At 43.5% G+C, this 11,466-nt stretch overlaps 1 long non-coding RNA gene and 2 other non-coding genes across 3 annotated transcripts; all 3 read right to left on the reverse strand.

Moving 5' to 3' along the window:
* Nucleotides 1-2,498: 2,498 nt before the first annotated feature.
* On the reverse strand, nucleotides 2,499-5,466 carry LOC134060364 (uncharacterized). The gene is made up of 7 exons (XR_009935171.1): nucleotides 5,441-5,466; nucleotides 4,789-4,850; nucleotides 4,484-4,547; nucleotides 4,191-4,301; nucleotides 3,744-3,799; nucleotides 3,519-3,577; nucleotides 2,499-2,579 (listed from the first exon to the last, which is right to left on the reverse strand). It is a non-coding gene; the product is annotated as an uncharacterized LOC134060364 (long non-coding RNA).
* On the reverse strand, nucleotides 4,622-4,757 carry LOC134060732 (small nucleolar RNA SNORA16B/SNORA16A family). The gene has a single exon (XR_009935335.1). It is a non-coding gene; the product is annotated as a small nucleolar RNA SNORA16B/SNORA16A family (small nucleolar RNA).
* Nucleotides 4,938-5,074, reverse strand: LOC134060733 (small nucleolar RNA SNORA16B/SNORA16A family). The gene has a single exon (XR_009935336.1). It is a non-coding gene; the product is annotated as a small nucleolar RNA SNORA16B/SNORA16A family (small nucleolar RNA).
* Nucleotides 5,467-11,466: the final 6,000 nt, after the last annotated feature.

The raw sequence follows: 11,466 nt of genomic DNA on the forward strand, positions 1-11,466 counted from the left end.
AACTTCTGCATCTCTTTGCTGGCTCTTGCTCTGCTCAAGCAAAGCCACCAAGCATTTGACAGATGACATCTCAGGATTGTGATTTGTTTTTGTGGTGTACGCGTCGGTATGAGTATCGACCACGTGTGGAGATGCGCTGATGTATGATGAGTCATGGGTGAAGATCCCAACTGCTGGCTTTACAGTGACAGACGAGGATGAAGGAAGGATAGATAGGACACATGAGGCTTCATTATAGGGGTGTGTGTGTGTGTGTGTGTGCGTGCGTGCACGTGTGTGTGTGTGTGTGTGTGTCTCTGTGATGGCATTTCTCAAAAGATAAAGGTTATTTACTGTAATATGTGTCATATGTTACACATGGTCCACATACCTAATCATTACACACACACAGAAACCCAACATGCCTGTGCCTACACATACACATACTGTACGTACACACACAGCAAACAATCCAGTTGCTCTGACAATATCCAACATGTTAAATATTTGGATTTGAACATTTATTTCTCTGGAGGGTATAATTAGGAGTGCTAGAACAGTGCCATTCAGTGCTGTTCAGATCTCCATTGAGTTAACAATGCAGTTCAATGAAGTTGCTAGGGGAAATACCAGTAGCCTACTGTACTGTTCTTCAGGCCTACAGGTCGTATTCCACCACCCTCGACTTCCTAAGGGAGGATGAACTCAGGCTGGCACCCCACACCCCTCCCCTCCCCAGAAAAGCTGTGTTACAAGGCTGATGTGGATGGGGTGGTTGTGGAACTTAAAAACCCTGGACACATTGCCCCAGCTGTGGTGCAACTGGCTGGGGCACCTGCACTGTATGCCGGCGACCCGGGTTCGATTCCCGCCCTGTGGTCCTTTCCGGATCCCAACCCTGCTCTCTCTCCCATTCACTTTCTGTCATTCTCCACTGTCTTTATCATTTAAAAGGCATAAAAAGGCCAAACAAATATTAGAGGGAAAAAAAGCCTGTACACATTGGACGCTGGGATTCACCAGCTTTTCCTGGGGGATGTGGTCAGGCCAGTCATCACATGGGCTGTTCTGAAAAAGCACATACAAACTGCAGAATTTTCCCAGCCAGTGCTGGATGAGTCTCGGCACTGCCATGGCGTCAGGACAGCCTTTGCTGATGGGGGTTGGCACCTCACTTGGTCCCTTGTTCCAAGCGACAAAGTGATGGTGTCAAACCAGTTCCCCAGCCAGTCTGTCGCAAGAGTTATGACATCCGATTTCTACAAGGAAGTCAGAGAATTTCAAGGTCATGATGTTGGAGATCAATGCTTTTCAGAAGGCACGGCCAACTTTCAGAGAAATAACGTTGGCAATTTATACAAGATGGCAATTTGCCCTCCAGACCAAGAGTTTGTGTTGACGATGCTTGACAAAGCAATTGCCAAGAGCAGTGTCCCACATGGTGTCAAGGTCATGCTGACCCTCAGCCTATTTGGGCAAAAAGACCCCTCGCCCGTCCAACATTCTGGACATTCCGGAGGTGGAGAAAGTGTCAGTACATATGGACTAACCCCGTGGGCTCCCTAGACACCACTCAAACATACTTTGATGGACTTAAGTATTGAAGTCTCAGCCTATCTGAAATGAGCTAACACGATAATGATCTAGAGCACTGAGAACATTCTGCTGTTCACATGCAATGACAACTGTTGCCCTATGAACTAAATGTGAAGGTAAAGTGCAATAGTCCCACATTTGAGCATGTGAATTGAGTGGATCTACAGTAGAGGTCTTAAGGGATATTCCGCCATTTTTGGAAATGCGCTCATTTTCCACCTCCCCTCGAGCAAAACAATCGATATTTACCTTGTTCCCGTTCATCCAGCCATTCTGAGTCTGGCGATACAACGTTTAGCTTCAGCCTATCATAGATCATTGAATCGGATCAGACCATTAGCTTCTCGCCTGCTAGCTTCATGTTTAAAAGTGACTAAGATTTCTGGTAATTTTCCCATTTTAAATGGGTCTCCTCTTAAGTTAGAAAGTGCAATAAGACCAACTGAAAATGAAACCTGGTGTTTTTCTAGGCGGATGACATGGAACTACTCTCTCATCTGGCGTAATAATCAAGGCAACTTGCAAACGTACCAGTGATATCTGAAGCTAAACGTTGTATTGCCAGACTCACAGAATGGCTGGATAAACGGGAACAAGGTAGATTGTTTTGCTCGAGGGGAGGTGGAAAATGAGCGCATTTCCAACAATGGCGGAATATCCCTTTAAGAACTGACACTACTGTACACCTTTTTTTTTTAAAATAGTTGCAGAGACTTGATCTCCAGAAAACTGAGATAAAAGCAACCATGTGACTTTACACTGAGGTGCATAAACATTTGTAGGAATATTGATGGCAGTTAGATTGTTGGCTACCAATCTTTACATCCAGATCGATCTAGTCAGACCTTGCAGAAACCCTGAAGCTCTTAGAAAACCTAAAGCAGAAATGCTTCGTGTCAAGGAAAACAAGACATTGATTTACAGTCCAGATAAATTTTATTTCAGATGGTAGTGGTTTCCGTCGCACCTCAAAATCCCTCTGGACAGTCCCATATATCTGAAAACTAAAGATAAGAACATCAGAACTCATTCCAACACTCAAGATAATTCAACTAACAAATTATTATCGGTCCCATATCCGCATGAGTCATCTAACCGTCCAAAGTAAATAAGGTTGTCATCCCCGATCAGAGCCAAACAGAAATAGTATGCCAATAGCCAGACTACTTAGGCTGGGTGAACCCTGCCTGAACTTCCAGGGAACTTGAGTTTCGTCCGGCAGCTCAGGCTGGATACCAGCAGATCCATCTTCTGTTTCACTGCCAGAATCTTTGGCTCCAATCAGAAACGGCCACACTCTAGTCCTGGCACGCTATTGGCCAGTGACGTGATAATGAAACTTAAGAAGCAACGAAACGAAAACAGCAGCAGGCGCAGATGTTAAGGCAAGTTTTCTTTGAAAACAGAACAAAACTTGCCCGGTTTGCGATTCTACCGACCACTTTGGTAGACTAAAAGTTTAATTTACCAACTAGAAAAGTACTCACAGAGAGTGCAGACCCCCGCCTGTGTTCTTCCTAGGTTGTCATACATTTGAACCTAAACTATTCAGATCGCCACCAAGTGGCCATACCATGCCATTACACCACTAAGCAAAACACATAAATGGCTCTGGAATCCCATCGGTGTTACGGATCACTCCCAAAATGTAATCGTTTCTTCCTTGGGTCATGTCTGAACTTCCCTGAAAACTCAAAGTAATGGATCGATGAAATTATCTTGCAGGCAGGCAGGCACGCACCGGTCCCCGATGAAAACATAACCTCCTTGGCGGAGGTAACTAGCCCCGCTCGTGGCAATCGCGTACGGAGTCATTTGAACGATGCAGATTGATCACACCTCTTCTGCAGTAGAATCAGAGTGCAGCTTCCCCAGACTAATGTTCAATCTTAAAATACTAAAACCAGACTACAGACTATTTGGAACTGAAGTAAAAAACGTACCTTGAGGCTTGCTGTACAGTACAGTACATGCTGCAACACTCCGCCTTTACACCATCACCCTGGAAACAAATGAACTCAGGACTGTAAAAGTGTAAGAAAGGTGTTCTATTAATTCAATCTGATCCCAGTCCGATGAGGCATGCTTCATCCAACAGTCCAAAGTAAATAAGGTTGTCATCTCCGATCAGAGCCAGACATGTATTTAGAACTAGAGTAGACACATACCTTGAATGCTGGACAGCACACTCCGCAATACTGAGAGAATACTTCACACCAACACCCTGGGAAAAAAAATTACTTTAAAGAGGAACTATGCAGGATTGGCGATTTCATCTCTGGTTTCGTTTTTCATTCTCGCTCGTTTTATGCTTGCATTTTCTCTGCAGAGCTTCCGACAGCTTTAGCGTGTATATTTACACATGTATAGGCTATATTTAAAGATCATTAGTGTTAGCAAAACTAGAGGAATGTTGTTGGAAAGTAGAGTGGCTGTCGCAGGTATGATCCTCTGGCACGTGGTTGGAGAGTCTGACCCACGGACAATAGCACAAACCCTTAGGAACCGTGCCAAGGGACTCCATTATGGATGCATGCATGTATTGGTGCAGCTTAAGTTGCCTCTTAACTTAACATCACTTAAAATGGAACATTCAACCAAAAACCCCTACAAACCTTGTATTCAAAAACCGCTCATGCATGGTAAGCAGCACACCCTTTCAGTGGAAACATGCGCGCCCCATGACATCTGCCAGGGATGCAGCAATGTAGTCTTCAAGAGTTCAGCTAAGGATAACACAACTTTTAGTACCATCAAAACACTTCAGTGTATGACAATTAGTTGGGAAAATCTGGCTCAGTTGTATCCAATGACTCATTATCGGGTTTTAAAAACACTCAGTGAGGGCAAGTTTTGTCATCAATGCCAAACTTATTGAACATCTACTGTACATATAGTCCAGGCTTACCTCGTGAAGATGAGACGCCTAATCATCCTTTAGGCCCTAAAGTTTAGGGGACATCCCATGAGGTCTAAACAAATAAAACACATTTCAGTATAATGGACTCAAAACATAGGCCTAATAACAATTACTACTGTATTAGTGTGCTGTCCTTTTCCTTAATGTTGCCGAGACAGCTACAGGTGAACTGAACAGCGACCGTCAGTAAAAGGGTTGTTCTTGGCGCCCTTGTGAGTGCGACTGCTACCATGAGGCAGGAACGACTCCCATCGGGGCCAAAGTTGATGTCTACTTAGAACACTCAAATGTACCTGATATTTGCGCAACTCAGTCAGAAGCATGTCCATGATGGTCAGCAAAGTGTATGATGAACCTAGAACAATGAAAATGGCACTGTAAAACATGTTAAATAAGGGCAGGGCAAATGGCTAATGTGATTAGCTCACGATGCTAATTTAAGTGTTGTCCTTTTCCTTTGGTGTTGCTGGTAAGCTACATCAAAGCTAAACAGCGACCGTCGGTAAAATAGTTCACTGTAGGCACCAGATTGACCGATTCAGCCACGTGCAGACTAAATCGACTTCGATAGGGCCACAGATCTTAGCATTAAGTTTAGACTAGCTTCTTCATAAATGGCGATGCTTAATATACCCAGTGCTAAAGGTGAACACTATACGGAGTTTGTTACACATAACCTCTTTCCACAATCGAATCAACAATTTGGAACACTAAGGTTGAAACGACAACTTTAAAACCGAATCTCCACGGCAGAGAAGTTTACATGTTATGGACACTAAAGTTAGCTTGCAGGAAGCAATTTTCTGTCCTGAACCATATTGTGGAGCAAGACAAAATAAATACTACCGTAAATTGAAAGATTTAGAACAAGTTTGCTTGATTGTGTAGTTGAAGAAGTCGTTCATGCTGAACATAGATGTCTGTAGATAATCAAGAGGCACTTACCGATATGATGGCTGGTATGAAAGAAGAAGGGACCTTCTGACCCTGCCCCTTCCTTTTTATAGTGAATTGCCTGATTGGCTGCTGGGTGGATGGTGTGCATGATGGGACATGATGTCTTTCAAGGTTGATTCTTGATTCTGATCATAGACCTCTGAAGTTCGCCTACAAAAAAGCCACCATCTTTGCCCAAATAAGGAGATCCGGTATCTTGAGATTTTTTCTATGGGAAAATAACATGGGGATTTTCAATTATCGCACCTGTTAAACTCTCGCGGGGATGATGACATTGGAAATGCAGACGTTTTTCACTACACAGTTTTGTCCACTGCTGTCTAGTGGATACTGTGATCTTCGGTAGGTGAAGACGGCACACTTTGATCTTTGCTACCCCAGAGCTAACTTACCATGCAACTTGCCATAAGCAAGTTAGCTTCAATTAACTCCCGGATCTCCTTATATGGGCAAAGATGGCAGCTTTGGATCCTTTTTGTAGGCGAACTTCAGAGGTCTATTGACACACAAATTTGACACAAGTAGATAAGACTTCTTTATTTGATTATTGACAAGTACAAGTTACAATACATCTATACAACATTTTTTTTTTACAATTAAGGAAAGAATTGTGCTCTTTTTTTGTCTTAACATAACTAACTAAAACTAAACATAACAGAGACATTGGGGTCAAGTTTAGGTGTAGCTTAACCTACGAACTATGTAACGCCTGCTTGGTGCCGCCCCTCAAGTTAAACCATTTTCATTATTCGTGGCCATGCAGGCCTTTAATCTGAAGGATTACCAGGCATCTGTCTGGATTTTCCAGGCTATTGATAATTGCTATTCTCCGATGTGCAAAGAAGTGATTAAAAAGAGTAACAACAAAACAAAGGGCTCAATGGCTCTATAACCCACCTCTGCCCACAGTGATCGCCGAATCTCTTCCCCTTGATTGTCGTAATGGCCGCCGTTGTGTTGTAAACACTAGCAGGAAAAGCAGCCTCAGTCCCTGCTCACGTACGGCGCTACGAGGGCTTTAGTGCCCCGGCCTGTTAAAAGGAAGATGTCTAATATCATTTATTTGCCTTTAAAGTGTGATCCATCACACAGGTGTCTGTGTAACTCGGCGCCGTGACACGCTGAGTTATGGCTTATTAAATTAAAGGGCTTTAATGACACTTTGGAGTGGGAGGGTGACCTCAGTCAGCAAGCAGTGCAGCCACTCTGTGTGTTTTATGGCCGCGCTGACATATGCTGCTTGGAGAGAGAGAGCGAGCGCGCGCACACGCACACACACACACTCTCTCTCTCTCTTTCTATCTCACACACACACAGACTCTCTCTCTCACACACACACACACACACACACACCACACACAGGAGGGGAGCATAAAGAAACACACACACACACACACAAAGAAAGAGAGAGAGAGAGAGACATTCAGAACCCCCCCCCCCCCCCCCCCCGACACACACACACGCAAGCACGCACACACGTAAGCACACACACTTGCTTAATGGAAAAGCTCATTGGGAAAAAATAACTATAAAAGTAGCCAGCCCTCCTATCAAAGTATTTTACATTGTCAGCAAAATGTGCCGGCCCCTCTTCACTCTACATTGATGAACAGCAACGAGATTTATAACCCCTGGTGACTGATCGCCTTCCTACTTCTCCGACACACACACACAGGGGCGGAGTGGCCATCGGGAGATTCGGGACATTTCCCGCCAGGCCGGTCAGCCTCATGTTGCATTCGAGGCGGCCCACGTCTTTGTAAAGCGGCCGCCATCGCCTCAATAATTTTCCGGTTGTTGTAGAGCGTAGTTTACGTGACTTACGCACTCAAGAATTCGCCCAAGCCTACACATGATTAAAATCAGGCACCAACAACTATTTAAACCACTCAGTTGTGATGTATACCTTAGTCATGGTGGTTACCCTATACTAATTATAGGCCTATTGACCTCCGTTTTCTCTCAATAGTGCAGTTTTGTGTAGCCTTTGGGTGTCTTGATTTAATTCTTTATATTATTAAAGTGTTATTTATCTCTTTTGGTCACTCTTTATTGCCCTTAAATTCAGAAAAGAACAGCAAAGGCTCCTGGGAATGGCAAATAGGCTGCGTTTGCTAGGTCAAGTCTATTACAGAAATGTAGGGGGATAGATGAGCGGCCCCTCCTCTAATGGCATGGCCCTTTAGCCTGTATTAGTGGAAGTAGCGTTTCGACTTTCGATGGTGAACGAATTGTGCTTGCTTGATGAGTATGGAAGGCAAAAAGAGAAAGGAGAAGGGGGGGGCTGAAAAAGCCAGAATGAAGAAGAAGCGACTGCTGGAGGAGGATGCGTCGAAATGTTCAAAAATAACAGATCTATTCCGTTGTCCACGGCCATCATCGAGTACAGGTAAATTTGACAGAATGAAAAACATAGACACAAAGCTCAACTACGTTACTATTGCTAGACGGAAAATATGACAAGCTAGTTAACTCATGTACATTTCAAACGAATTAATGGCTTAACAATCTTTGACTGACACTTGAATTTAATCATTAATGGCCATTAAATTGGTAGGCTAAGTGCTCAGTTTTCTGAGTAGGCTAACGTTAGCATAGCTTATACTGCTAGAAAGTCAGTAGCCTAGCCTGTTGATGAATTAGCTGTTTATTTCACCAGTAGACTAGACTCCTATAGAAGCAGTTTAAGTAGGCTAACGTTATGTTAACAAGCGAGCAAAGTTTATGTAGTAGGCCTAGTCTAAGCACTTGGTAAATAATCGTTTTCCAAAATGTATTTCACTTGTTCTAGGCTATCTAAATTGAGGTGTTCCTGTGTGAATGTCGTTGTAACCCCGTGAATGAGTCAGAGACTGTTAGGTTGGCTACTGTGGTAGAATGCATTGCAGATAGATAGATAGAGATACTTTATTAATTCTGAAGGAAATTACAATGTATAAAATTAGGTCAATATCGAAATTACAATGTATAAAATTAGGTCAATATCATATCTACAATAGGCCTATCATATTTTTACAATAGGAGGGGGGGGGGGCAATTAACATTAACATGCTGTAAAGTGTAAAAAATTGTGTGCATGCCTGTTACGTTTTTATTTATTTATTTATTTTTAAACAGTCTCAGAGCTCTCAGTTTTTAAACAGTCAGCTCAACAATGTTGATCAGACAATGCTAGGAGATAAAGCCATGGCAATGTGCACACCTTGCACAATGTTATAAGTGCAACAGAGGAGAATGCAGTGTATGGGTTTAACACAATCATTAGTGAAATATGAAAGGGACATGTAATTTCAGGATAATGTCTAATTCTCCATTGCTTGTAAAGACATTCTGTATTAGGTAAACACACATTTGGATTATTCATTTGCAACTCATTCATCATTTCTGTAATTGTGTCACCATGCAGTGGTAATACTGTTAATAATTGCCATTTTATTTGACCTTATCCTAACCAGACATAGAGGAAGATGATTCATCAGTCAGTGCAAGGGAGAGTGAAGCCTCAGGTTCCAGGATAGAAACAGAAACTGATATGGAGAGTACTGAGGCTGGACCAGCTGAGAAGGAAACAGAAAGTGTAGCTGAGTTGGAAATTGAGTGTTTAGAGTCTGGACCAGATGAGGAGGATATTGAGAGTATAGCTGAACCAGCTGAGGAGATTCAAAGTAGAGAACCTGGACCAGTTGAGGAAGAGAGAGAAGAAGGTAGAGAGGCTGAACCAGATGAGGAGGAGATTCAGACCTTCAATTATTTTGCCCGCCCACAGTCTAAAGATTTGACTTTATTTTTTCAATATCACCCCCAACAAACCCCAAGAAGAGTCTTGCCTAATATTTTTTATAGTAGGGATGGGATCAACCGCAAGTGGTTGACTTACTGTGAAGAAAGCCATGCTCTCTTCTGCACAGTCTGTTTGGCATTTTCTAAGCCCTCTGCTTATGATGGCGCTTTTGTTAAAGGAGGCATGCAATCCTGGAAACATGTACATCAAAGAATTGAGGAGCATGAAAGAAGTCACACCCATCAAGACTGTGCAGAGGCTTACTTTTTAATGTCACATAAAGGAGACATAGAGAGTAGACTAATGGGGAACCAGCTCTCCCTGCGTCAAGAGCAGGTCAGAAAAAAACGGCAGGTGATGGATCGCATAGTCAATGTTGTCAAGGTCATTGGAAAACGAGGTCTAAGCTACCGGGGGTCCGAGTTTGAAGCTGCCTACACTTTGGAAGACCGAAGTCTAGACCATGGTAACTTCCTTGAAATGATCATGCTCCTGGGTTTGTATGATCCCTGTCTGCAACAACATTTAACTGAATGTATTGAAAAAAGTAAAAAGCAGCATGAATCTGGGGCAAGAGGCAGAGGTTCATTGGTCACTCTGCTCTCCAAAGACACAATCAACAAAGTAATCAAAGTGATCAGTCAGTTGATAAGGGAGACAATTGCCAGTGAGATTAGAGAGGCAAAAATGTTCTCTGTCCAGATTGATACCACACAAGACATAACAGCCAAAGACCAGTGCTCTGTGATTCTTCGCTATGTCACAGATGTGGTTCATGAGAAGCTGATCGCTCTGGTCAATTGTGAGGCGTCTACTGGGCAGTATTTCCTCAACCTCCTCAAAGAGACACTCACAACCCTTAATCTTGATGTGTCATGTTGTGTAGGGTGTACTACAGATGGGGCAGCCAACATGCGGGGCAGTTACAAAGGTTTTTCTGCTTTTTTATCTGAGGAAGCCCCAAACCAAATCAGTGTCTGGTGCTATGCACATGTTTTGAACCTGGTTTTAGGAGACACAACTGGCAGTGTTATTGAGAGTGCATCGCTTTTCAATCTCCTGAATGACATTGCAGTTTTCATAAGGGACTCCTACAAGCGCATGCTTGCATGGGAGGAGACAAGCACTGATAAGCGGCACAGAAGACTCTGTCCAATAGGACAGACGCGGTGGTGGGCAAAAGATGCTGCTCTAACAAAAGTTTTTGGGTGCTTTGGAAGGCCTGACGGTGCCATGTACATAGATGTAGTCTTGACTCTATTAGCAGTGCAACAAGACACAACTATGAAGCCCACTGCCAGAGCAAAAGTCAGAGGATATATTGAGGGTCTCCTAAAATTTGAGACAATTCTCACAGCCCAAATCTTTCTCAGGGTTTTTGAGTGCACATCACCACTGTCGAAATATCTCCAGACAAGTGGGATGGATCTCCTAACTGCACACCGCCTGGTGGTGGGAACAGAGGATGGGCTGAGGAAGTGTGTGCGAGACTTCAGTGCTGTTAAAAAAGCTGCAGACCAGTTTGTGGAATGGGCTAATGGAGAGCTGCTGGAGAACGAAGACTGCGAGATGGAGGTGGAGGTAGCACTACCTGAGAAACGGGTTAAAAAAAAGAAGATCATGCCAGGAGAGCTTGCACAAGACGAGCCATTGAAAGCAGCTGAGAGGGAATTTGAGGTGAATGTGCATAATGTCATCATGGACACCATCACCCAAAGTATTCATGAGCGCTTTGCTGAGAATGGAAAACTTTGCTCAGATTTCGCCTGCCTTGATCCCAAAAACTTCCCTGAAGTAAGGGATAAGGGACTTCCAGGATCTGCAATGCAAAATCTCAGCAATTATTTGATGCGATTTGATGCCAGAGCCACTACTGGTACCTTGCAGGCAGAACTGGTAAGCCTAGCCGCACAGTGGGAAAGACTAAAGCTGTCCCCCCTAGAGGAGTATAAGGTGCGGACATCAGAAGAAGACGATTCACCAGAAGGCACTGAGGATAGTGATGAAGAACCATGTGATGTGGAAGGGCCAGAATTGGTCAGTGTTAAGTGCCGAATGTGTAAGAATTGTGCCATTTGTGTCTACATTATATTGGCACAGTACAATTTATTGACAAGTTCTTACCATGTGCTTGGTCTGGCCTACAAATTTCTTTTGACCCTGTCCACTACTCAAGTGGCTTGTGAAAGATGTTTTTCTACCCTTAAGTTTGTGAAGAATAGACTTAGGAGCA

This window comes from Sardina pilchardus, chromosome 16 (genome assembly GCF_963854185.1).
Source record: "Sardina pilchardus chromosome 16, fSarPil1.1, whole genome shotgun sequence".
Classification (NCBI taxonomy): domain Eukaryota; kingdom Metazoa; phylum Chordata; class Actinopteri; order Clupeiformes; family Clupeidae; genus Sardina; species Sardina pilchardus.